This window comes from Syngnathus acus, chromosome 10 (assembly GCF_901709675.1).
Source record: "Syngnathus acus chromosome 10, fSynAcu1.2, whole genome shotgun sequence".
NCBI classification, from domain to species: domain Eukaryota; kingdom Metazoa; phylum Chordata; class Actinopteri; order Syngnathiformes; family Syngnathidae; genus Syngnathus; species Syngnathus acus.
In genome coordinates this window covers 22,508,621-22,532,357 of record NC_051095.1, presented here as the reverse complement: position 1 = coordinate 22,532,357, position 23,737 = coordinate 22,508,621, and the positions used below count along the sequence as shown (strand labels likewise).

At 41.6% G+C, this 23,737-nt stretch overlaps 1 protein-coding gene across 9 annotated transcripts in view; it reads left to right on the top strand.

Moving 5' to 3' along the window:
* tenm2 (teneurin transmembrane protein 2) overlaps positions 1-23,737 on the top strand; it is a 216,853-nt gene that overhangs the window by 106,842 nt on the left and 86,274 nt on the right. The window lies entirely within an intron of this gene.

Below are 23,737 nucleotides of genomic sequence, written 5' to 3'. Positions count from 1 at the left end.
TTAACATCCTAGCAACTTTTAGTCAATGAATATAAAAAACTAACATATAGTTGTGTTTGTGACTATGGACGGTTGATTGTCTATATGTGTGCTGTAATTGACTGCCGACCTTTTCAGTGTAGCCCGCCTCTCACCTGTCAGCTGAAATAGGCACCAACTCACTTGTGAGGATGAGCAGTATAGAAACAGTATATAAATAATTAATATAAATATGGGTGGGGGTGGGAGGTATGTACATTAGGGCTATGTATGAGGAAACAGCTGCTTTGATGGAGAGCAATGTCGCAGAGCAAGCTGGGACACAAAAGGGAAAGGTGAGTGTAGGAAGCAAAATGCCCGAGAGAGGAGGAATAGCAAAGCGATTGAAATGTGCGTGTCACGGCCAAACAAATTAGCATGTGTGGGACCAGATGGTAAAAAGAAAAAAAATCTCTGATATAAGACGTGTGGGTCATACACACACACAGACACATGCACAGTGTGAGAATTTTGTCGTGAGTCATTAAAAGGCAATGCTGATTCGAAAGTGAACAGTTAAAGTAATCTACAAAGGCCGCTCGCTCTCTTGTACACTCTGGCTTTGCCTCTCTTTACTCCGTCCATCTGTCTCTGTCTGGTTCACTCGCTCTCCGTCTGGGCTTCCACCTACTTGGGCCTCTTCACTGACTGCTTTCCTCTCCACCCACCTCCTCTCCCTCATTCTCAACTCCTTCTTTTCTTTATTTTCTTTATTTTAATTGCGCTCTGCATGAGGAAAATTAGCTTCACTGTGCTTTCAGTTTATCCGGCCTGTGAGGTTGATTCGTCCTCAATCACCGTAAAAGCATTTGCTATACGCCACCGCTGGAGATAGATTATGTATTTCACTCCTTTTTGCTCGTGTTGGCTTTTTTCCCTCCTTCCATCACACATTTTGTCCTTCCTACTCAAGGTCAACTGGAAGATTGCTTTCAGCCCCCTGTGTCCTTCCTGAAAACACCACATTTTATTGTGTGCAGACCCATCAGCACCTGTACAGTTGTCTACAATACATGCGGCCTGGCAGTTTCATGTGTGTACCTGGTGTGTGAGAGCGTTGTTGAAATGGTGATCATCATTTTTGCATGTCCAATCTGTCCGGTCTCTCATCGGTTTCACAAGTGGGAGGTTTGACATCACTCTGATGGTAATGCAGCCTGCCAGAAAAACAATCTTGTTAGAACTTGTTAGGATGGGTGTTGTTGACGTGAAAAGGTTTTGCGTCGAATCCTGAAAATTAATTTCCTCGTAAGTTTACTGATGTATTTTCCATCAGCGTGTGTGTGTGTGTGTGGGGGGGGGGGGGGGTATTGGTGGGTTATAGGGGTGTTTCTTGGTATGGGCGTGTGTTGATTTAAATTTTCATAGTGGTGATTCTTGGTGAGTGAAGAATTGGCAAGCTGACTCTTTTTGTCAGTGTGCATGCAAGGGAAGGGGGGCATTTGGAGGAGTGGGTCCAGCGAGGTGGCCGATTTCATGCTTCATCACGCTGGCTGTTCATCCATGTGTGCCATCTGCATGTGGCGCCGCCATGTGTGTCACCTATCCCATAACACATCCCACTCCTCCAGTGCCTCGAAGCACCCCTCCATCCTCGGCTGACACCATCTAATCATTTTCTGTACTCCCTACGTGTGAACGCTCATCCTAAAAAATTCACACTTTTATGGCGCTGCGAAAAAATAGCTAAACGTTTTAACACTGGGTTTCTCAATTAATTCACACTTGGTCAATTAAATGGTGACTTTCTCGTAGTGAGATTGATTGGCTTCGGTTCAGCGAAATTTGACGTTTTCCCACAAGATCATCAAAAGCAACATCTCAGGTATAGAAGTGGGAGGCATCCTTGATCACCAAAAACGAATCCACTCATATTGCTTTGACATCCTGATGCTGTCCACAGCTCTCAAGGGGCATTTTTTGGAGCATTTTGGAATTTTTAGGTAGTAGTAAAACTAGCATTAATAAGAAGAATACTTTGTTTATTCCTTAGTGATGAAATATCATTGTACAATATTTTTTTATTGATGGAGGCTATTAGGTTTTTGGTAGTTTTTCTGATGGAGCTATTCTTGTTCCGTCATCCCCAACTTTTTTTCCCTAATCCCACTAATAAAAATGGCCAGTCGGCTACTTTTTTCATAGCCAGCTTGTATTCTAAGTCAGTGGTCCCCAACCTTTTTTGCACCACGGACCGGTTACGTGTCAGAAATATTTTCGCGGACCGGCCTTTATATAAATAAATATATTTATATATTTATTATTTAAATATTTATATATATAAATAGGATGAAATAAAATGATACGACTGGCATAAAAACAAATATATACCACATAAAAATAAAAAGTTGAATTAGTGGGAGCACCGAGCTCTTTTCTCAGAAATGAGCCGTTCCCATCTAGGCGTAATCGGAGACAATGACACCTGAAGTGGTTAAGGTTTGTCTTTAAATGCAGGATGCTTGGTCTCCATGTGCCGAAGCAGGTTTGAAGGCTTCATTGCCTCGTTAGCTAGCCTTTCGCCACATATGCGGAGTGCACTTGGCGCGTCAGAGTCACCTGTGGCGATAAATCCATATTTTAAGTAGGACTCCAGAAATGTTCTTTTAAATGCAGCTTTCCTTTTCTTAGAAGTCGTAGCCTCTTCTTCTTCAGTGTCCTCATTGGACGTTTTTCCCTTTCCGAAGAAGCTTTCCAAACTTCTCTGTTTCTTGCTCATTTTTGCTTGCCTCGGGGGCTTGACTGTGGTGACATGTCACGTGACCGAGACGAGCGCCCTGTGTCAAGAGTCCTTATTTTTCAGATGCACCGACAGATGTAATTGGGAGAGATTCGCCAAATTTTTTACATTTTTCAAAATAAATTCTTACTCATTTTTGCTAGCTTTGCGGGCTCGACTGGGGAAACATGTCACGTGACCGGGACGAGCGTCTTAACCTGAATGAATTGATCGTCAATGAAAAAAAAAAAAAAAAAAATCTTTTTTTTTATTTTTTTTTTTCCTGTGCGGCTCCGCGGCCCGGTACCAAGTGACCCACGGACCGGTACCGGTCCGCGGCCCGGTGGTTGGGGACCACTGTTCTAAGTGATGGTTAGAAATGTCATTTCTGCGATTATTCAATTTGGAATTCCTATTGGGGAGTTTCCATCATTTTCTGTGTGAAACACACACACACACGCGACATAAACGACAAATCACCACCACCAGTCTGACCTCCAGTATTGGCAAAGCTCATAGCGTCAGTCTCTTCTTTGGCTGTGCACTTGTGATACAGAAAAGAAATTGAGCGCTGCAACCTATCACTGCAAGTGCTTGTGTGACTTTGATACAGTATTCACTTTTTTTTTTACCGCTCACAATTTTGTGTTTGCAATAAGCGTGTCCAACATACTTACTTACCTAGCCTATGCTGCTACCACAGCAATCGATGCAATCTGTACAAAGTGCTGATGTCTGGACCCCAGTAAAGCCTATCAGATCATAGAAGAGCTTCCGGATTTATGAAGCAAATCGGATTTGTCTGCAGTGTGAACAAATCTTGGTCTTTCTTACTGTTTAAGAGCAGAGGATGTATTGTATTAAGGTTAGGGTTATAACTGTAGATCAGTTTAGTATTCCATTGATAGTATTCTATAAATACAAAGAAAATTAAGGTGAACTGAATTCACTCAAGCAGCATCAGTAGTCAATAAATCAATGTGTGTGTGTGCGTGTGTGTGTGTGTGTGCGTGCGTGCGTGCGTGCGCGCGCGCGCGCGTGCGTGCGTGGGTGTGTGTGCGTGCGAGCGTGCGTGCGTGTGTGCGTGCGTGTGTGCGTGTGTGAGTTTGGATTAGAAAATTCTCTTTTTGAACAGAAGTTTGGAATAATGTATTTAAGATATAGATAGACAGGGGGAGAGGTAGGTAGGTAGGTAGGTAGGTAGGTAGGTAGGTAGGTAGGTAGGTAGGTAGGTAGGTAGGTAGGTAGGTAGGTAGGTAGGTAGGTAGGTAGGTAGGTAGGTAGGTAGGTAGATCTACACATACTACATATACACATACACATATCTATACATACATACACTACCGTTCAAAAGTTTGGGGTCACAAAATTGTTTGGGTGACCCCAAACTTTTGAACGGTAGTGTATATATTTATTTAGATAATTATTTATAGATTATATATATAATCTTCTGTGTAAAAAATCTTATAATATATATGTATACTTATATTCATAGATTTTTTATAATCTTATACAAATATAAGATATAATTTATAATATTTAATTCATAATATTTCATTATAATAATATTTACACTACCGTTCGAAAGTTTGGGGTCACCCAAACAATTTTGTGACCCCAAACTTTTAAACGGTAGTGTACATACATACATACATACATACATACAACCATACATAAAAGTACATACATACATACATACATACATACATACATGCATACATACATACATACCTACATACATACATACATACAGACATACATAAAAGTACATACATACATACATACATACATACATACGTACGTACGTACATAGACTGACAGACAATGAAAAACTAATCTTGTCATTCCGTTGTCTCGTTAATTTAAATTTTTTGGACAAGTATACATGTAAAAAGTCTGTTTTACACATCCATTCATCATTTCCATTGTCCCTTTATTTTTTCTCTAAGCCAGAAATCATCAAAATCCTCAATTACCGCAACAGTAATATGCAGCACGATCCCATTTGTTAGCCATGCACCACTGACACCGCAGGTGATCGATCCATGCTACGGCTAACTGTGTGACGGATGAAAGTGTCACAGTTACAGTCATGCCCAAGTGAAAAATTGATCCCAGTCTTTGTGTTGGAAAGGAGTTTTTGTCTTCCAAGTGCCATTGTTCATCTATGTAGACTTATTATACCTTCTGGGTTTAGAGATGACAGCAGTGAGTCATTGACTCATCACATTGTTGTTTGTAAACTTGAAACCCAACCAAGCGTTGCATGTTCCTTCTTCTTATGAGCTAACCTTCCGCTGCCATCATTGGTGCTGCTGCCACCTCCACACTTTCTTAACACCTCCTTTCATCTTTAATATTCATCTCCCCTAAGCATTGACTCCATAATACTTCCTTAACTCCTTTTTATTCTCTGTGGTACCTTCCCCGCTTCTTCCTCTCACAAACATTCACTTCAGGTCTTTGTGATTAATATAAAACAAGGTGGAGAGCCTTCCTGTCTCCTGCCTAGACTGAGTCATTCCACGCCGCCAGCTAGTGTTTCCCTCACTAGCTGTTGCTACCTCGTTCATGTGAAGCCAATTTCAAGGGACAGGCTGAGGAAAGCGGCTCAGACAGTAGAGAGGTGCATCACGGCAGCGCTACATAGCCGCTCTTGCCCCTCAATTCACTCAAAGTAGCTTGCGGTTACACTTTTAAGACAAAAATAGGTGCTGTGTTGGATATTTTCAAGAGGATACGCATAGGAAGTTCTTGCAAAGTAATATTGGAAATGTGTCTGCGCTCACACCATTGCTGTTAAGGAGAGTGGAACAAAGAAACAAGATGAGCCAAAAGAGCAGTGAAAGGATTTCATTGATCACATTAACAATGTTGCATGGGAACACTATTTGGCTGTTGGGCTTGTACTCTGTTCTCTGTCTTGAGCTCTCCCATTGACACACATTGTGACTCTCAGCCTTTGTTCCACTAATGCATCCTGATGAACGTCTGAAAGTGTGCATGTTCATGTACGCAAGTTTGCTTTCAGCCTGATGCAGCATTGATGGCATTGGTCAAACGCCAGCTCAGGTGGGTTTCCATTTGTGTTGAGAAGGCTAGCCGTAGATTGCTATTGAGCAACGACACCCTCTATTAATTGGTCAGGAATGCACACACAAACAGACAATCATATAACTGTTAATAAAAAATGTCACTACTTGTTAAGTGCAGTAAGACCAGATAAAATATTGCATTAATAGACAACAACCCCTAAAAGTGTTTATGCATGCCTGAATTAAAATATATTTCAACATTCATTTACAACAAAAACAAATGGCCAACAGATGATCATTATTATTATCATCTGTCTTAAAAAAAAGTATAAAGTTCTTTCATTTTTAACTTTTAGGTGAGTGTGCCTATTTTGTATAGTACAAATCAATAAACAAATCATCCTACTTTACCAAGCTTCTCTTTTCTCCATAAGCATTAAACAAAGCATCTTATGAGAATTCAAAGATATTATTTTACATTCTATTATATATTGTGGCATTCATTCATATCATTGCTGCATTGCTCCTGTTACTATAATCAACACTGTTATTGTTATTGTTAGAGCAATGTCTGAATTAAGAGTGTGAATAAAGACCAAGGACCAAATGTAACTCAAAAGTGGTCTTGAACTGGCACGTGTTGCTTCTCAAGGACAGCCAAGATAAAAGAAAAAGGGGGGGCTGAGGTTGGAGAGAAAGAATCGAAAAAGGTCGAGGCAAATCATTTTGTCTTGTGTGCTACAACAAATTTCTGATGTGCTACTGGCAATTTTTATATTTGCTCCCTCACATCCCAAATCGCACACACACAACTGTTCACGTATAGCGACACATACTCAAGCACAATGAGAGTTGAGTCAATTCCATTTCACTTTTCAGACTTTTTTATACATCTATCCATCCATTTTCTGAACCGCTTGTCCTCACGAGGATCGCGGGCGTGCCGGAGCCTATCCCAGCAGGCTGTAGGCAATAGGCAGAGCGACACCTTGAACTGGTTGCCAGCCAATCGCAGGGCACACATTGACGAATAACCATTTACACTCATACCTATGGACAATTTGGAGTGCTAAACCGGCCTACCATGCATGTTTTTTTTGGGGAGGGGGGAATGTGGCAGGAAACCGGAGTACCCGGGGAAAACCCATCCAGGCACGGGGAGAACATGCAAATATATTTTTTTAATTTAGAGCAACACATCCCCTGAAGGCCTCTGATGGTTTTTCTCACCAGGACTTGTGTTGCACAAACATCAGTAGGCAAAATAGTCTGTAATTCTATGTAAAGGCGCTGATATGAGGTGACAGCACATGCACACGCCCGGCAGCAATCAGGGGTGTTGTTTATTATCAGTGCTAACTTTTTTCTTTTTTAGGAGCGGGGGTGGGAGAGAGCACAATTTCCACCGCTTAACAGACACAATTATGTAATTATATCTGACATTGAGACGATGAATAAATGCGATGTGATATTTTGCAGCAATTCTTTGATCAGAATCGCTGCATGTAGCGGAATGAAAAGAGAGAGCAGAGCAGATGAGAGACCAAAAAGGTAAATTGCAGGCATGCTATGGATACAAATGTGTGCACCGTGCACACATACAGGCGGTGAGTGAACCCTCGGCAGTGCTTCTCAAGTCTGTTTGAAGTAAGCTCTCTTGGGAGACTATAGGACTGTGGCAGTCGCTCACCCACTAAAACACACACGGTGGCTTGCAGGGAAAAAGAGTTTGCAGATGGAAAGAGAAAAACAACACTATGTGGAGTGTTTCCCGTCAGACACACTCCAACTCGTCTTATCACTTATCTTTGGTCTCTTGCTGCTCCCGGAGCAACAACTGTGTGACTCTGAGATCAGGCAAAAGTTGTTTACAGCCTTTTTTATGGCTTTTCCCCTTGTGCTCATGCACCCATATCTCACTCTCATCATATTCACACCGACCGTGAGATTGAAACAGCGGTAGTGCAACGTAGTAAGGATAGCATCCATGTTGTGCCAACATCTGACTTGTGGTTTCATTAGTATGGCCAGCCAGGAAAAAAACAACTGGCTGCAAGACTGCAGACAGCGGCCTGGAGATAAAAGCCTCCACATAACACAAAGCATAACTCCTCTGATTCACTTTTTTCTGCATGGCCCAGTCATGACTGCACGCATACTACATAGCTTCACTTGTCAGTTCCAAGGCCTGTTACTCAACATGATAGAAATAACACAAAGAAAATTGATAATCAAGTGATACTTGCCAAGCAAAATACTAAATACATGTATTTACCAATCCAGCACCTTTCTGCAAACATCAAAGTGCAATGGCCAGATGCCATTAAATTGTGTTGGGTTGTCTTCGTTCCTCTTACTCATTTTTACACTTTGGTCATGTGACATTTGCAAGCTAAGCCATGATTGGTCATTACCTGAGCACACAGCAACTGTGACGTTTTCCAAGGCTCCTGCAAGTAACAAAGTAGCCTAACTCATCATAAACATACCAACTCCAGAATATTAGCATAATTTGTGCAGTCAACAGCAGAGATATTGTACGTTTAACAATATGCCTGTTATTGGGGTGCTAGTTTGCCATATGTTTGTAATATTTTTCCTTAAGGAACTAAGGCAAAAATAGCTTTACAACCACAACAATAAATAATTTATACCTTTAGTGAATATAATGATTGCACCCCTGGAAACTGCATCAATATTACTGTATATGTCAATGTGACAATGTTAATTACCGCATTCAGTTTTAATAAATCAGTGGAATGCTTTTACCACTATCTTGTAAATATTTTTTTACAAGGTTGTCAATCATTTAACAATGTATAAAAACAAAACAATTATACATTTTACAAAAAGAAAATGTGTAACAGTCCTTGGCCTTTTATTGATTAGACATTTGTGTCTCTTGACACTAGCTGTTTACAGGTAGTTATTGATTGTTTTGACATAAAATGCATATACTCGCATGCATCACTGCCCCTGCACGCTCCCAAAACAACCACCCCCACAGCGCTCCCCTCCTCTTCACCTCCTCTCCTCGTCTTTCATCGCTCACTCTCTGCCTTGGTTCTAGAGGCTTTTTCCATCTCCACTTAGCTTTTAGTGCTCTACTGCGCCCCACTCAAGGGGAATTCACCTCTTTCCATACTGCCTTATTTTAGCAACACAAGCCGGTCTGTGGAGAGCGCTGTCAGACCTCACTGTGCTGTACGCCCATCTTTGTCCACTTGCCTGAGTGTGTGAAAGTGTGCATGTTGCACGTTGATAGGACATGCACAGTCATCAAGAAAACATCCCCAAATGGTGTAGAAGTGGTCAATTTTGGTTTTCTTCCTTTCTTCCTTTTCTCTGTTCGGTCAAAGCGACAGGTAAATTATTTATGAGAAAGCGTATTGTCATTCTGCCTCAGCTCTCTTATCCGCCTCCTACATAAAAGAGGCGAGGAAAAGCAAAAAGAAGTCTCGAAAGGAGGACACAAAATGCCACACATTTCTGGTTTCCTCTGAAATTCAGGAGCCACAATTGTGTCCTTTGAAGATTACAAGCTCTTTGTGTATATTGACTCTCCGTAGAACTATGAATACATTAAATACTTTCTCATATTCTCCTCCTCTGACAAGAAAATCAATCAAGTTATACGTCTTGTATTTATCCAGTCTCACTCCATTTTCGCTACTCAGATCACCTGGTGGCGTCTGGCTAGTTGTGCAATGGGCCGCGGAAAATGAGCAAGGGAGACCATCTTCAGAGGCGTCACCGCTATCCAAATGCTTTATTATGTTAGATTTACAAATTCCTATACTCTCCGGTCCAAGGAAAACATGACCTACTTAACTACAGACCAAGAAAAAGAGACCAATGGCCCCATTCTGCTCTTCTCCTCCACTCCTCTTTGCCGTTCCCTTTCTCTCATTTTGTCACCCCTCGTTTATCTCCATCCTTTCCCCGACAGCGGCTTGGTGAGTTATCACCGCTCATTGACATGAGAGGACTGGTATGCATAATGGTCCATTTTTTTGTTCTTCGTGTCGCTAGGTGGCTGTCTGTCTGCGCTTTTGTTTGTGTGCGTGCGTGTTATATGGTCGGCTGTGCTAAAATGGTATGGTCGGTCGAGCGGGGGTGGTTAGGTGATCCAACCAACCTGCTACTAGGTAAACACCATCTGTTCACACAAATCTCCCTCTTCCGACACCATGACCAGAATAGAGTGATCCAATCACACCTTTCCGCTCACATGTTAACCATGCCAGGTTCGCACACAATTGTGATTATAGCAGATACTGGCATGGATATTGTCTGATAATCTCTATTTCCAGGTAGGCTATAGCCCCTGTTGATCTTACAGCATGATATTTTCTTCCCTTCCCATCTGCCCACCACTTACTTGATTCATCAAGTTCTCGTAGCCCGTCTCTGACTGTCAGTCTTCTTCTTCCTTTTTCCTCAATTCCTTGCACACAGCCCGCAGTAGAATGCAGTCAAATCAATCAATTTAGGTTTCTTGGCCAGAGCAGTGGTGTGGTAAGAAATTGACCTTTCATTTCAGTGTGTGTGCATGCGTGGGTGTATGTTAGGATGAGGAAGCAGTTAGAGCTGCAACGCTATTTGCCTTAGAGCTGATGGTGCTATGCACTAAGGCATTGCCTCTAGCTAGCCACTAAGGATCATATATATACTCATAGACGCACCCACACACACAGTTAGCCGTTGAGGATAAGTACATGGACCATGGGCACAATATTAACAAGGCTTTGCGTCTTTTTATAGCTTTTATGTGAAGCAGCATGCTGTTGCGGGCTTTCCATTTTTGCCAGACGGGCTATTGAGTGCGCTGAGTGAGAGAGTTAGCCTGGGTTAAGTGGCTGTGAGTAAGGGTACAACAGTACTGCTGCGATCGCTTGCTGCTCGTGTCCCAGCTTTGCAACGAGCCCTGTGGAACACAGGATGAAAGACTCATGAGCAGACGCACGCACTGGTGCAGCTGAATGCGCGCTTTGATTCGATGTCATCCCTTTGTTTTTCTTAGATTGTCAATTTGAATTGCTCCCATTTCCACCCCTTTTCCCCTCATTTATTGATTATGCAGCTTCTCGGTGACGCTCTCTCCCCATGACTCGCTTGCATGCACGCACGTAAGCACACACACAAACACACAATTTGCACAGAGCATGCCAAATGTGTGCTGACATTCCCCATCTATCCAGACAATGAGGGTTTAATAGATATTTGTAAAGATTATGAGGCGCTAAGGAGGAATATATATTGTTACACACACACACACGCACACACTGGGAGACAGGCATTTCATCAAGAATGTACGTTATGTGTTTGTTGGGGAGCTTCAGGCAAGGTCATAAAAACATTCAAATGAGACAAAAGTCGTCATTACCTGAGGGCATTTTTTGAAAAGAACTGAATGTGTGTTGCTCAGTGTGGAGACTAACTTGGACCTCCTACCACGTACCGTATACTTAAGTAGCCTCCATTGTATTATCATAATTCACTCTGATTCCTCGGCTCTTAGCACCCTCTAGAGATCTTCCCATGGAGAATTTCTTAGCCGACCAGAGTTGTCCGCTCCTCCGACGCGACGTCTGTGCTCATCCCGTTGTTTTGCACTAAAATGCCCCATAATTATTGTCTTTGCATCCTTCATGTATAATTTATCAGGCGACAAAGCGGAGATGCATGCAAATAAATCTAGAGGGAGCTTCCGTCTTTTCAAATCGCCGCTTCCTATCTCCATTTCATAATTCCTTTGCCTTTTACATACTCAGGAATATTTGGTATGCCTTTTAATGCTCTTCTTTTTGTTGCACGATCTGCAGCCTGTTTGCCTGCCCCATTTACCATTCTTGGCATGTATTCTACCTTCTAAATATGCGTTAGAAATGTATTAAATTTAATAAAAAAATTAATTGAATAAAATTATGACATTTGGCTGAGGTGTTGCTGTTATCCCTCTCACTGTATGTTTCCATTGCATCCTTCACTCTTGCTCCCTTCTCCTTACTATATGGGAAAATGGAGAGGATAGGCATCGAGTAATTGGATTCCCTCTAACAACGGGGGTAATGTTGACAGTAGATAAATCCTGCCACTGAAATAGCACCTCGTTTATCTTGTGATTTTACTACATTGTTGTTATGAGCCTGCGGCCCCACTCTCACCTTCGTCTTACCCATCTTTCTCCCGGTACTGTATATGTATTCCCTTAATCCCTCAATCTCCTCATCATCTCATCAGATGGCCTGATTGTCGAAATGGGCCCTAGATTGGATAATGCCTGCATAAAAAGAATGTCAAAGCTCAGTTGCAGGCATGTAGACATTGAAACTAAATCACATTGTATTCTATGTAAATTGGAACCTCTGAAGTTACCACTCAAGTTACTTTATACCACTATCATTCAAGATTCAAGAGTTTTTTATTCGCCATGTTTGAGCGTGCCAAACAAGGAATTTGACTTCGGTAAATCACACCCTCTGTGACTAACAACACTCAGGACATGTGAAAAATGGCAAATATTCGTACAAGGCTTCAACCAATATCATGTGACCTCAGCTCAGTGGGCATCAATTGACTACTTTTTCAACTCTTTCAGTGGACTGCCACAATGGATGATGCCATGCAAAGCCACATCATATCACCTTTTGAGATTGCAGCAGACTCCAACAGACTCCCAATATTTTTTCCCATACGTCTGTCATAAAGTCAGGTCACATTCTCGTTCCTCTATAGGGGATTTCTTTTTTTAATCCAAGCAAGTTGGAGGTCTCCCCGCATCATGCAATGGTTTTAGTTCCATTTTAGCACTTTAAAAAAGGACTGACTAAGCAAGGACAAATGTGGGTTTTAGTCCATCACCGTAATCGCCCCCAACAGGGTCAAGTACCAACAGACGGAAGCACGCACAGCGTCTTGAACCAAGTGAAGTAAATGTATTTTTCTAAAATCCTATTTGAGAAATTAACAATGACGGCAATAACTCCAATTTGACCATCTGCTGGTCTTTTTTTTTTTTTGTCACTGCAGCGTCATACTACATCATCATCATGTGAATGTTACCCCGGAAATAGGTTCCCCTAACTTAAATATATGTGAGTAGTAAATGTGCCAGAATTGTTTTAGCATTGTGGAATATGAAACCTCGTATTTGATTCTACACTTGGCTCTAAGCAGGGGATCCTGGTCAAAGTAAGCCATTTTAAACTTTTGGGCGTTTTAAGGTTGCAAATAAAAATAAGTGATTGTGAAGCTTTCTACAGCTCTTTGGGAGCCATCGTATGGTATAGATAAATGCACTCCACCATTTTAATCAAATTGGGTTTTTTATCTGTTGGACTTTTTTTTCCCCCGGACTGACGATGGACCGTCGTCGGAAGTCCTTTTTGTTGGAGTGGTGCTCACTCTAACTTATTTGCAAGAACCACACGGGAGACAGTATGCCTTTTAAACACTTGCAAGTGGAGAAATCGTTCGTCACTGTGCATACAGCGATGTTCGAACGAAGTCTGCCTTTGGTCTCTTGCAAGAGCATATTTTTGTTTAGAACAAACAGGGTGGGGGTGACATTGGACATGTTTGGTGGTCACCTCAGCAACTGGTTAATCAGTGCGGAGGGTCCCAGCTCATTGTTTTACGAGGTTGTGAAAAACAGAAACTAGTGGAGCATTTTAGATGACTAACTAAGCAAGAATGTTTCCACAACATTTGGAAAGTTTCAACAACTGAATGTTTAAACTTTTCAGAGTCAAGGAAAGGTAAAAGGTTTAAACAAAATTAATCATTCTTGTCTACATTCCAACATAATCATACGATCAAGATAATTTGTCAACCCTAACACTTTTTAAGGGCTATATTTTGAATACGGATGGAGAGACGATGACAAAAGGGTGCCCAGGTCAATGACAGAGGACAGACTGGCAAAATAGGATAAAGTGCCCATCTCTGCAAACAATTAAGTGAATGTATCCCAAATGAAGAATAATAAATGGACCCAAACTTGGCCAGAGTAGTTAATGATTGTGTGACTGATCACAACATTACACACATGGAAAAGACAGTCCCTACTGATTATACTCAGATTCCTGGAAGAGAAAGTTAGACGGGACTGCCGGGAAACGCAGGCTGTGTTGATGAAAACAAACAGATGGTCATTTTAACCCATAAGACTCAGCTCAGGGGTGCCGTCACCGTATGCTTGTCCCATCATTCTGACATCTGTCCTTGTGTGCCTACTATGTGTGTGGTCTGCTTCTCTGTGCCATGCTAAAAAAATGTGAACATTTAAATTAAATGCGATAAAAATTTAAAAACGGTCAAGTATGTTTACTTTTATAAGAAACTGAATATTAATCTGCACCTGACTGTTTGGGAACAATCCTCATGCAAATATTTTCCAAAGCACTCTAATTGTTGAAAATCTGTAGCACACCCACCTCCATCATTTTACTGCTTGTGTTTGATTTAAGAATTAACAATGCGGTTGCCTTCTGTAAGAGAATGGCCTGCTACAACACAGTCCAGTTCTTTAGATCAGGTGCATCCTCCCTTTCTGACTCCCCTCAGCTTTTCTCTTTTCAAAATACCAACCATAGTTGTCAATAGTTGACCAGGAGTGGTTGAACATGCACACGCACGCACGCACACACACACACACTCACACCATCAAGCATGCTTGATGTTCTTTCACAATCCATCTCATTGACATATAAGTCCAGGTCAGGTCAACTAATCAATCACCTCCATGGCATTTAAATTCTTTGGTCCATCCATAGGCCTCCGGTGTCTTTACTCCTCTGATCTCTGCTTACACGGTGGGTCATGAGACGGGGGAGAGCAAGTATTATCGGTTGGTTATCGCACCCCGGGCTCTCTTGTCGTCTGCTGTTATGACCAAGCCTGAATGTCAAGCAGGAGCATCAAGGTCAAGTTGTGCTCTTTTATCCTCCTTGTCTTATTTGCAGCAACTCCCACCTTTCAAAAAGGATGCCCTCATGATGCTGGATCAAAGGCAGAGAAGATTCTTGAAGCTTTTTAGTTAGGTGTGTGTTCATAGCGCAGTTCAGTACTGTTCATGTTTTTCCCATAACTGAGACTCCCCCCATGAATCACAGTGGTTTAATTGTACAAGTCGAGCCCAATGTTTCTATATGTGTTGCTCCCCAGGATTGTCTACTGATCCTCTTCACACCACAGTCATTTAATTGGGTCGGCAATCTGGCGAAGCCCACTTCCGCTTCTGTTTAAGACTGTCACAATGGTAGCCTTCAGGCTACCTTAACTACACATCACCATCATCATACAGTAAACAGATTTTATCTGTCACAGATGCATGTGTTAGCTGCTAAAGATGGCATGCTGGATGACTCAAAGCTAATGTAAATTCGAATGAAAGATTTCGTTTCGGTGTGTTTTTGTCTCAGTGGCACCGCTGTTCTTAAAAGCTGAGACATCATTCTTCAAACAATCAATAGGTCACATTTCTTATTACACCTTGCCATTCACCTACACAAGTCCCTGCTGATATGCAGACAGTACAAAATCACACACACACACAAACACACTCAGACACACTAACACAATCTATTCTTTTGTTTGTTTGATCAGAATTTTTGTCACCTCCATCTATCTTTAGAAGGCTAGAATCTCCTCACCGCTCCTTGTGGCAAAAAAACACATGCGGCAATCTGCTCTTGTTTTCTTCTCATGCGCCCCTTTGCTTCTTTCTTTTCTTGCTGCATGTCTCCTCATCGGTCAATCAAGTCAGCAGGCTGACAGACAAGCACAGTTCAGATTGAGGCGTTCAGACTGTCAGCACATATTTATTCACCAGCATACACACGAGCATAGTGAGCCATTTTTACTGAGATCAAGACAACTTGCCATGAGTATTTCCTCTAAATCTGTGTTCGAAGGTGTATGTAATAAATTATTTTAGACATTATTTATATTATTTCAGACATGAATTGGAACATGACTTCCAACATGTTTTGATACAATTCTAACCTTCAAAATATAAGACTACATGTCAAATCAGTTCTTGGTGATTGTGAATTTGAAAGGAAGACATAGTTTGTTTTCACAGCATTCTGAAGAGCTTTATTCAGTTTGTATCTTGTAGTAGCAAGTAAGAAGAAGTAAGAGACATTTGGCTTGGCACACTGGTGTCTTGTGGGAGTTACTCTATGAGCAAGAATGAAAGTATACACAGATTGATTCAGAGGAAGATGTCCTGCACTGTTTCGTCCTCAGCTCAATTTTTATCCCTTGTCCTCTCTCTATCTTTAGGAAATGAGTTGGAGATCAGAACGGTGACTTTTGGTGTGTTTTTGTGTGGGGAGTGGAGTGGTGTTGGAGGGTGAATCCTACAACTGTTGGAATTTAAGCAGGTTGGAAGTGAGATGGGTTGGGATGTGCATTAGCTGCATTTGGTAGATTCGCCAACGGGGGAACGACTGAAGAGGACAGAAAGCCAAATTTGTTCCCAAAAGGCTGTCAAGTGATGCTCACACTACTGTAGTGTGCATTTTGTGAGTGTTTGGAGATTTATAGAAATGGGATGAAGGCAAAGAACAGCCAGTGCTGGCTGTATAGGATTCAATCTGTTCCTCGCTCTGATGTGTGTAGAAGAAAAGCCTTACTGAGTGATGGCATGGCTTTAGACTTGGCCTTCAGTTGATTGTGCTTTCCGTCAATAATTTTGCAGTTAATCCGCAAACTGCTCACTAGCCAGGGTGCCATCTTTTACCAAGCCTTTTATGCGCTCCAATCTAATGTTCTTTTATTATATATTTATATGTATATATTCATTTACAATCAACTCATGTGCAGAGCAACCTTAATAGAAAGCCCCCAGCCCCTCCATTTGTTTTTCACTTTTTATTGCCTCTCTAAAATGAAATTAGCATGGTAACTGTGCACTGCACAAGACAAATACATTCAAAACTCAACACATTTAGAAACTTTTAGAACAACATTTGTTAAATGGATCATCAGTAAATGAGGCGCTGCCTGTTAAATGAAGAATCAAATAATGTGCAGTTAACGATAAACAGAACCTCATCATCAGCCTGGTCTAATGATAGTCTAATTGATTTTTTTCATGGCAAAGAATCTGAATGACGGCGTGAGCCACGGGCAACGATGAAGTTCCACATTTTCAATAAAAATAGAAGGCCATTTGGAACTGTCATTTACTCTGACTGTATGGATGTTGTCTCGGAGCACTTGTTTGAAGAGGACTTTGACTGTGACACACACACACAGCAGCACCCGTCCTGAAGTGGAGCATTTTCCATTTTATGCTCCGGTAAACAACTGATTAAATTGTTATTCTCTCTTAAAAGTCTGACCTACACTTGAATCACATTTCCCCTGTAGACTAACTATACAGAGTCCATTTGATGAAATGCATTTTCCAGTCACCGCTTATTGCAACCAACGTGGAATCCAGAGTTGGCCATCAATTGTGCCTCCAGAATGACACCAACGGCTGACTTTGTCTCAGGGCGAGACGTACCAGATGGGGGTTGTGGAGCAGTTAGCTAGATGGAAGGCAGAGGCCTTCGGGCAAAGAGCAGCCCTGTGACATTGAGGGGCGCAAGTGGCCACAGAGCTGACAAGATGAGAACTGATATGCCCTCGCCATTTCTGTCAGTCACGCCACCTCATTAGACACAGAGACGAAGGAACCAAGGCTATTTAGAGGGAGACCGAGAGAAGATTTTAGCCTGCTATTCATCGTAGCGAGAAACTGCTTTTTTGTGCAATTACAATCACAGGCAGGCTCTACATCTGTCAAAAGTAACTACTTTAACCAATTGTTTAAATTAGGATAAAGCGTGTTTGACACACATGCCAAACAGTGTTGCTGCAAAAGGGTACATTTGGCGCATAAGCTGACGGTGGTGCGGAAGCAGAGGATGGCGGAGGGAAGACGTGAGGGAGATAACATGAAGGCATGAAATATTAACCCCTGGCTAAACACCCAAGCTTTGCTGTGTATGAATTCCCACTGTGGACAATGCTAATACATCCTTACACAAGGGAGGTAATTTGCCCTTGGTGCAGCAGCAGATGGGCAGAAACTCTCTCATGTATTCAGAGCTGCTCATAATATGATCTATAAGAAGAAAATCCCAGCAGTCATGTAAATAACACAGATAAAACAATTGAGAATAAAGACGTGCGCGCTCACACACACACACACGCACACACCCACACACACGCACACACACACACACAAAGCTGTTGCCTCCGAAGCTAAACAGTTGATTGATGGTCTAAGCTGTGAAGAAATGCTCTCCTTTATGTCTCTAAAGGTTTGTAATTGCTGCAGTGAAAGGATGCTCACTCGCCTGGAATATTGATCCTAATGGGATTACTATGCTTCACCAGAGAGAGGGTGATGGAGGGAATTGGATGGAGAGAAGATGAGAGAGGGATGAGTAGAGAGAGGTGAGAAGGATAGACAAAAGTAAAAATCGACTTTGTCATTGCCTTACTTGATTGATTCTTTTCTTATTTTTCTTATAAGCACTCATCGGTTCCTTACAGAAAGGAGAAACCGTCACCCTTGAATGAAACACTGGAAATAGAAATGAGGGGAAGAGGGAATGTTCTCACGGGAAGAACCATGAAGGGATGAGGCATCCCACCTCCCTCACGGATAGTTGTTGGTTTTGTTGTTGTTGAAGTTGCTGGGGCTATCTGGGTGGTGCTTCTATTCCAGTAACTACAAAAAATGGGTTCAAGCTGAATGTGCGTGTAAACTTTCAAAGGGGAATATAAGGTGAAAAAGTGTTTTCAAAGCGAGAGGAGTGGGGCGGGGTGATATAACGTCTGCTGTGGGTGCACTGCGATGCTGAGAAGGAATTTGAAAAGAGAGAACGACTATAATAGCTTCTGGTCACCATATTTAAATGCCGGGGAAAGTACAGCTCGCTGCCTCTGATTATTCCCATCACTGTGTTCTGATTTCAGCCCTCCCTCATCATCTCCCTGTATTAATCAGTGTGCAGCCATCAGCAATTCCAGACATCCGTCTGCCTGTTTGACTACACTAACCCCATATGGGAGGCATTGCCATCAGTGTGTGGCCAGACTGTCCTCTGCAGCTATTGGTGCCTTATGATGAACCCGACTCATGCAGCAGGCATATGTGCACTCCCCAGCTGATTGATTTTGTGTGTCCGTCTGTTTTATCCCAAAAATGTTGCCTCACTGAGCGTGTTGTGTCATCTTTTAACTGGAGCACTCGCAAAAGTCACTTTGTGAATAATTAGCAAAGAGGCTTTATGTTAGTTCTGTGTCTCAGTGGGTCTGTCTTGGTTTCTTTTCTTAGAGTAATGTGTGCATGGATGACTCATTGTTTGGCAGTTTTCTTTCCCCCAGTGGGGGGTCTTGAGGAGAAATGACTCTTTGAGTTTGAAAGGAAGTACGAGGTAAGCATTATGTGAGCACAATCACCGAGCCAGGTATTGTAAATGTTGGTAGTAAGAAAGAAATACACTCAGCAACAAACAAGTCAGCTAACAAGGAAAATGGACAAACCTGGACAAACTGGTAGAAACACACCTTGTATTATTTTTTTCACCAGTAAACGAAAAGATGCTGCGTGTGTGTGTGTGTGTGTGTGTGTGTGTGTGTGTGTGTGTGTGTGTGTGTGTGTGTGTGGGTGGGTGGGTGGGTGGGTGGGTGGGTGGGTGAGTGTGGATGTGTGTGTGTGGATGTGTGTGTGTGTGTGTGTGTGTGCGTGCGTGCGTGCGAGCGTGTCGTCACCAGGCACAGTAGCGATCAAGCTCCCACAGTGCCAGCCCGACCTTCTGTAACTGAAAAAAAGTTATAGAGGAGAAAAACAGCATGAAAGGAGGTAAGAGAAAAGGGATGAAAGAAGTGGAAGGTCAGCTTTGGCCTTACTCCATCCGTGCGCTTACATTTCTTTTTGACACTGGGGTCTTGGTGAGATAATTTTAAGAGCGCAGAGATCCTGCTGCTTTAACAATTTGCAAGTCAGTATTGAATTCCATGAAAGGTTAATTATATTAATCATTTTAAGAGTAATCGTTCCACATTCAGAATTTAGCATTTTCTTTTAAAAGGTTGCACCTAACCAAAATGACCACTCTAAGTATGCAGGTGTTTCGCCAGTTAGCATATACTGTCCGTCAAATGCTGGCAAACTTTCAAAGGCAAACTCTTGCACACTTCCGATCAGTGGCCTCAGCAATTGTGTTCCTGCAGGTGGTTGCTCCTCCGCATGTCAGTCTGACAGCCCGTTGATGATCATTCTTGACAGAGGCAGGCCACAGGGATCCCCAGGGGCCCCTTGAGGGCCACCCACTCTTCTTCTGGGTGACATCACTGACTTGCTGTGACCCTGAAGGTGGAACATTTCTATCGGCAGGAAGTATCTAATTTGAGTGAGCAGAGTGATGGAGTCAGAAGCGCAAACATGCAGCGGTAATTGTGAAGTAAAAGAACGAATGTCTTTACAATAATGGATAGTTCATTTGAGACCAATCTGAAGTCGTACATTTTCCTTACTGTACTACTTGACGACATCTGCACATATTATTTGTGTCCCTCTATTGACGTTTCAGGCCATTTAATCATTTTACTTGAGGTCTATAGATGTGGTTTTTTGACCGGCATATATTAAGGATATTATATTAACAATTTGCTTTTGTGAAACAATGCAATTCAACAGATATAACTAATTTTCTTTTTATACACAAAAAAACATCAATGTAAACAAACCCATTTGATAACATGCTTAATGTAGCTGAACAATATTCAATATTGTCTTTTGTGGAACAAAATATATTTAAACAAGTAGTTAACTATATATTTTATATTCAACCTGCTTCTGTGATTGCTTGTTAGAAATAACAACTAATTGTGTGTAACAGCAAAAAGAAAAATTGGTCACCTGGTCTACAATACATAATGACTGGGAACAAAAACTTTAGTGCCAAATTGCCAATGTAGTTACTCTAAAAAAGAAAAAAAAAAAAATACCCTTCCCACCTCTCCTGATTTTGCCAGATAAAATCCACGTACCCCCCATAATATGGACACGTACTAGTCATTACTGTTCGGTACATTGAATGAGTATTTCGACGGATGTCTGTGATGTTCTACTGTCTGAGTGGTCATTGAACGTACCTAGAGTAAGAGTCTGAAGTAAGCATAAACTGCTGAATGTGTGTGTACAGTTCTTTTGCTTCTACACGCACCCAATGATTCTTGAATCCAAGCACTTTAAAAAAAAAAAAAAAAAAAAAAACTTGCTTATAAAACTCAAAGTCCAGAAAAACAAATGTGTATTCTTCCTGTCTTTAAATGAAAACAAGCAAGTAATGTCACTCAATGTATGTGTGCTCCCGCTTGGGGGGAACTACATTTGCACAACAGTCGAGATGCGTCGACAATTTTTTTGCGTCACCATTATACTTCACCGGGCATTTGCAAAGTCTATACACGGCAATTGTCTTGTCAAGACGATGTCCTTTCATGCAACAGCCAACCTTTTAGTTGAAGTGTTGAATCACCACATAAGCTATGTAATGCTGTAATGGCATATCTTCTATCGGAAGCTTCTAATGTTTAACAAACCTTTGCCCTAATCACCCTTCCTGGATTTCTGTCTGAGGTGGATTGGGGTTGGGTTGGGAGTGCGGTGGCACAGGTTTAGATTATGTGTGATTGATGATATCTGGAAGACAGTATTATTCCTCCCTATATTTATGATGCTGAAGGAAGAGTCTGTTCCTCCTGTGGTGATTATTGCCGGAGAGCCCTGCAGGTTGATTACACGTGTGTTTACGTACATTGTGCATATTCCTCAGGGCACATTATTGAGACAGATGTGCCTTGTCGGTTATAAAGAAGCATGATAATGATATTCCCAACTTTCCCTGTTTGAATGATACTTTACAATAAAAAATGTAAATTAAAAGGTCCTCACCACACATGGACGACGCTCTCCTCATCATCGTATCCAGAACTATTTTCTGCATGACTCACTTGTGGTCGTGTTATGGGGAGCATGCTTCTCTGTGTGTATGTGCATATGCCAGTCAGTCCGTGTGTCCATCTGTCCATCAGTCTACGTCTGGACTGTAGCTGATTGTGATTGCATTACCATCGGATTTTCTTTCAGAGAGGACAGCAGGACCTGGAAGGTTAAATGGGATCAGGGGCGGAAACTCATCTCCCATTCCCAGACACCTTACATTCCAGCCACTCTCTCTCTCTCTCTCTCTCTCTCTCTCTCTCTCTCTCTCTCTCTCTCTCTCTCTCTCTCTCTCTCTCTCTCTCTCTCTCTCTCTCTCTCTCTCTCTCTCACTTTCATACACAGCCACACAGAGGAACAAATGATGTGAATGTATCCTCCATTACACAGGGTATTAACATTACTAATCAGGTGTGAGAGATGGACAGAGATAGAGCAAGCGGAAACTGAAAAGTAGGTTGAATCACGAAACCAGAAAGAATCAAACTCAGAATCAGTGGTGAGAACTGATCAAATGTTTGCTAGAAGAGTAAAGTGAGTAAAATTACGGTGGAAAAAAGCTCCACCCACGTTTTTAGAGAAAGTGCCATATGTACAGAGATAAGTGCTTCAGTTCTGTGCCCAGCACGTATTTGTTATTTCGACAGACATTATGCATATATTTCTAACTTGCCACAATTTAAATCAATTGCAGCCTGTAACACAAGGCATTTTTGATCTAAAATAAATCTGTTGGCTGAACAAATTCATTATTACAGTTTTATCACTTTCTCTCTTCAATCATTTAGGATTGTTACTATGATAGTGTGTCATACACCGCCATTTAATCGGCCATACACAGTTTCACATAGAAGTTCATGGGGACTTAGTCTTGCACAGTTAATACCGTATTGGCCCGAATATAAGACAACCCTGATTATAAGATGACCCCCTCTTTTTAAAGACTCAAGTTTGAAAAAAGACTTTTTGACCACCAAATTTAATTTTTATACAGAAAATAATTACAGTACATCTGAAACAAATGATTATAACAATATATTCGAGAGAAAAAGCGTGTTATTTTGCCTCATTCAAATCATGCAAAACTGTCTATCACATCTTAATATCTGAACATTTAAATATGTAAACTAAAATGCAATCACATTTGTAAATGAATGGCTTCTGGTTTTTCAAATTTAATAAACCAACCTACTGTGATAAAACAACAAAATTGCAATAACTGCATTAACCATCAAAATGAAGTCTAACTGTAGTCTTGAAACAAATCTGAATAAGGAAATACATTGCAATACAATAAAGCAAACTGCTACTGCTATTTTTATTCATCTTCTTCGTGACAGGGGTTCACTTTGGCCTGGGGAGTTAAGTTCAGTATTCACTTTAAAGATATCTGGCGCCATCTAGCATTGTGAATGGGTATAATACGTAGACCCCGAATGTAAGACAACCCCCACTTTTTCAGTCCTATTTCAATGCATAAAACACCGTCTTATATTCGGCCCAATACGGTATTTTATTTTGACAAGCTATGCTTCTAGTAAAATCAACCAAGTCGCAGAGAAGGCAGAGCCAAGCAGTTACCTAGGTGGCTAACGTGGCTTCATGATAGGAGTGCAGCTGGTTCCACTAGGGCTGAACAGTGCGAAGCAAAGCAGCAGACGAGGCTCGAGAAACTCAATGCTTGCCCAACGTTCCAATGCCAAACTTACAGTGTCCCATCCAAGAGTATTTCATCATCTGTTTTGTAACGCATAATTAGCCATCTTGTCTTGTCTAGTCTTGTTCACTGCAAAGAAATTTCTCACGGCTGATATGGCTCACACTAGATCTGCCCAGAAGGCATAAATCAGGCTGGTGAAGTGGTGTCGGTGTTGCAGTATTGGAGCATTTGGATGACTGTGAATACAGACATACAATTCTAGCTTTAATCTAATTGTCACTGCTCGC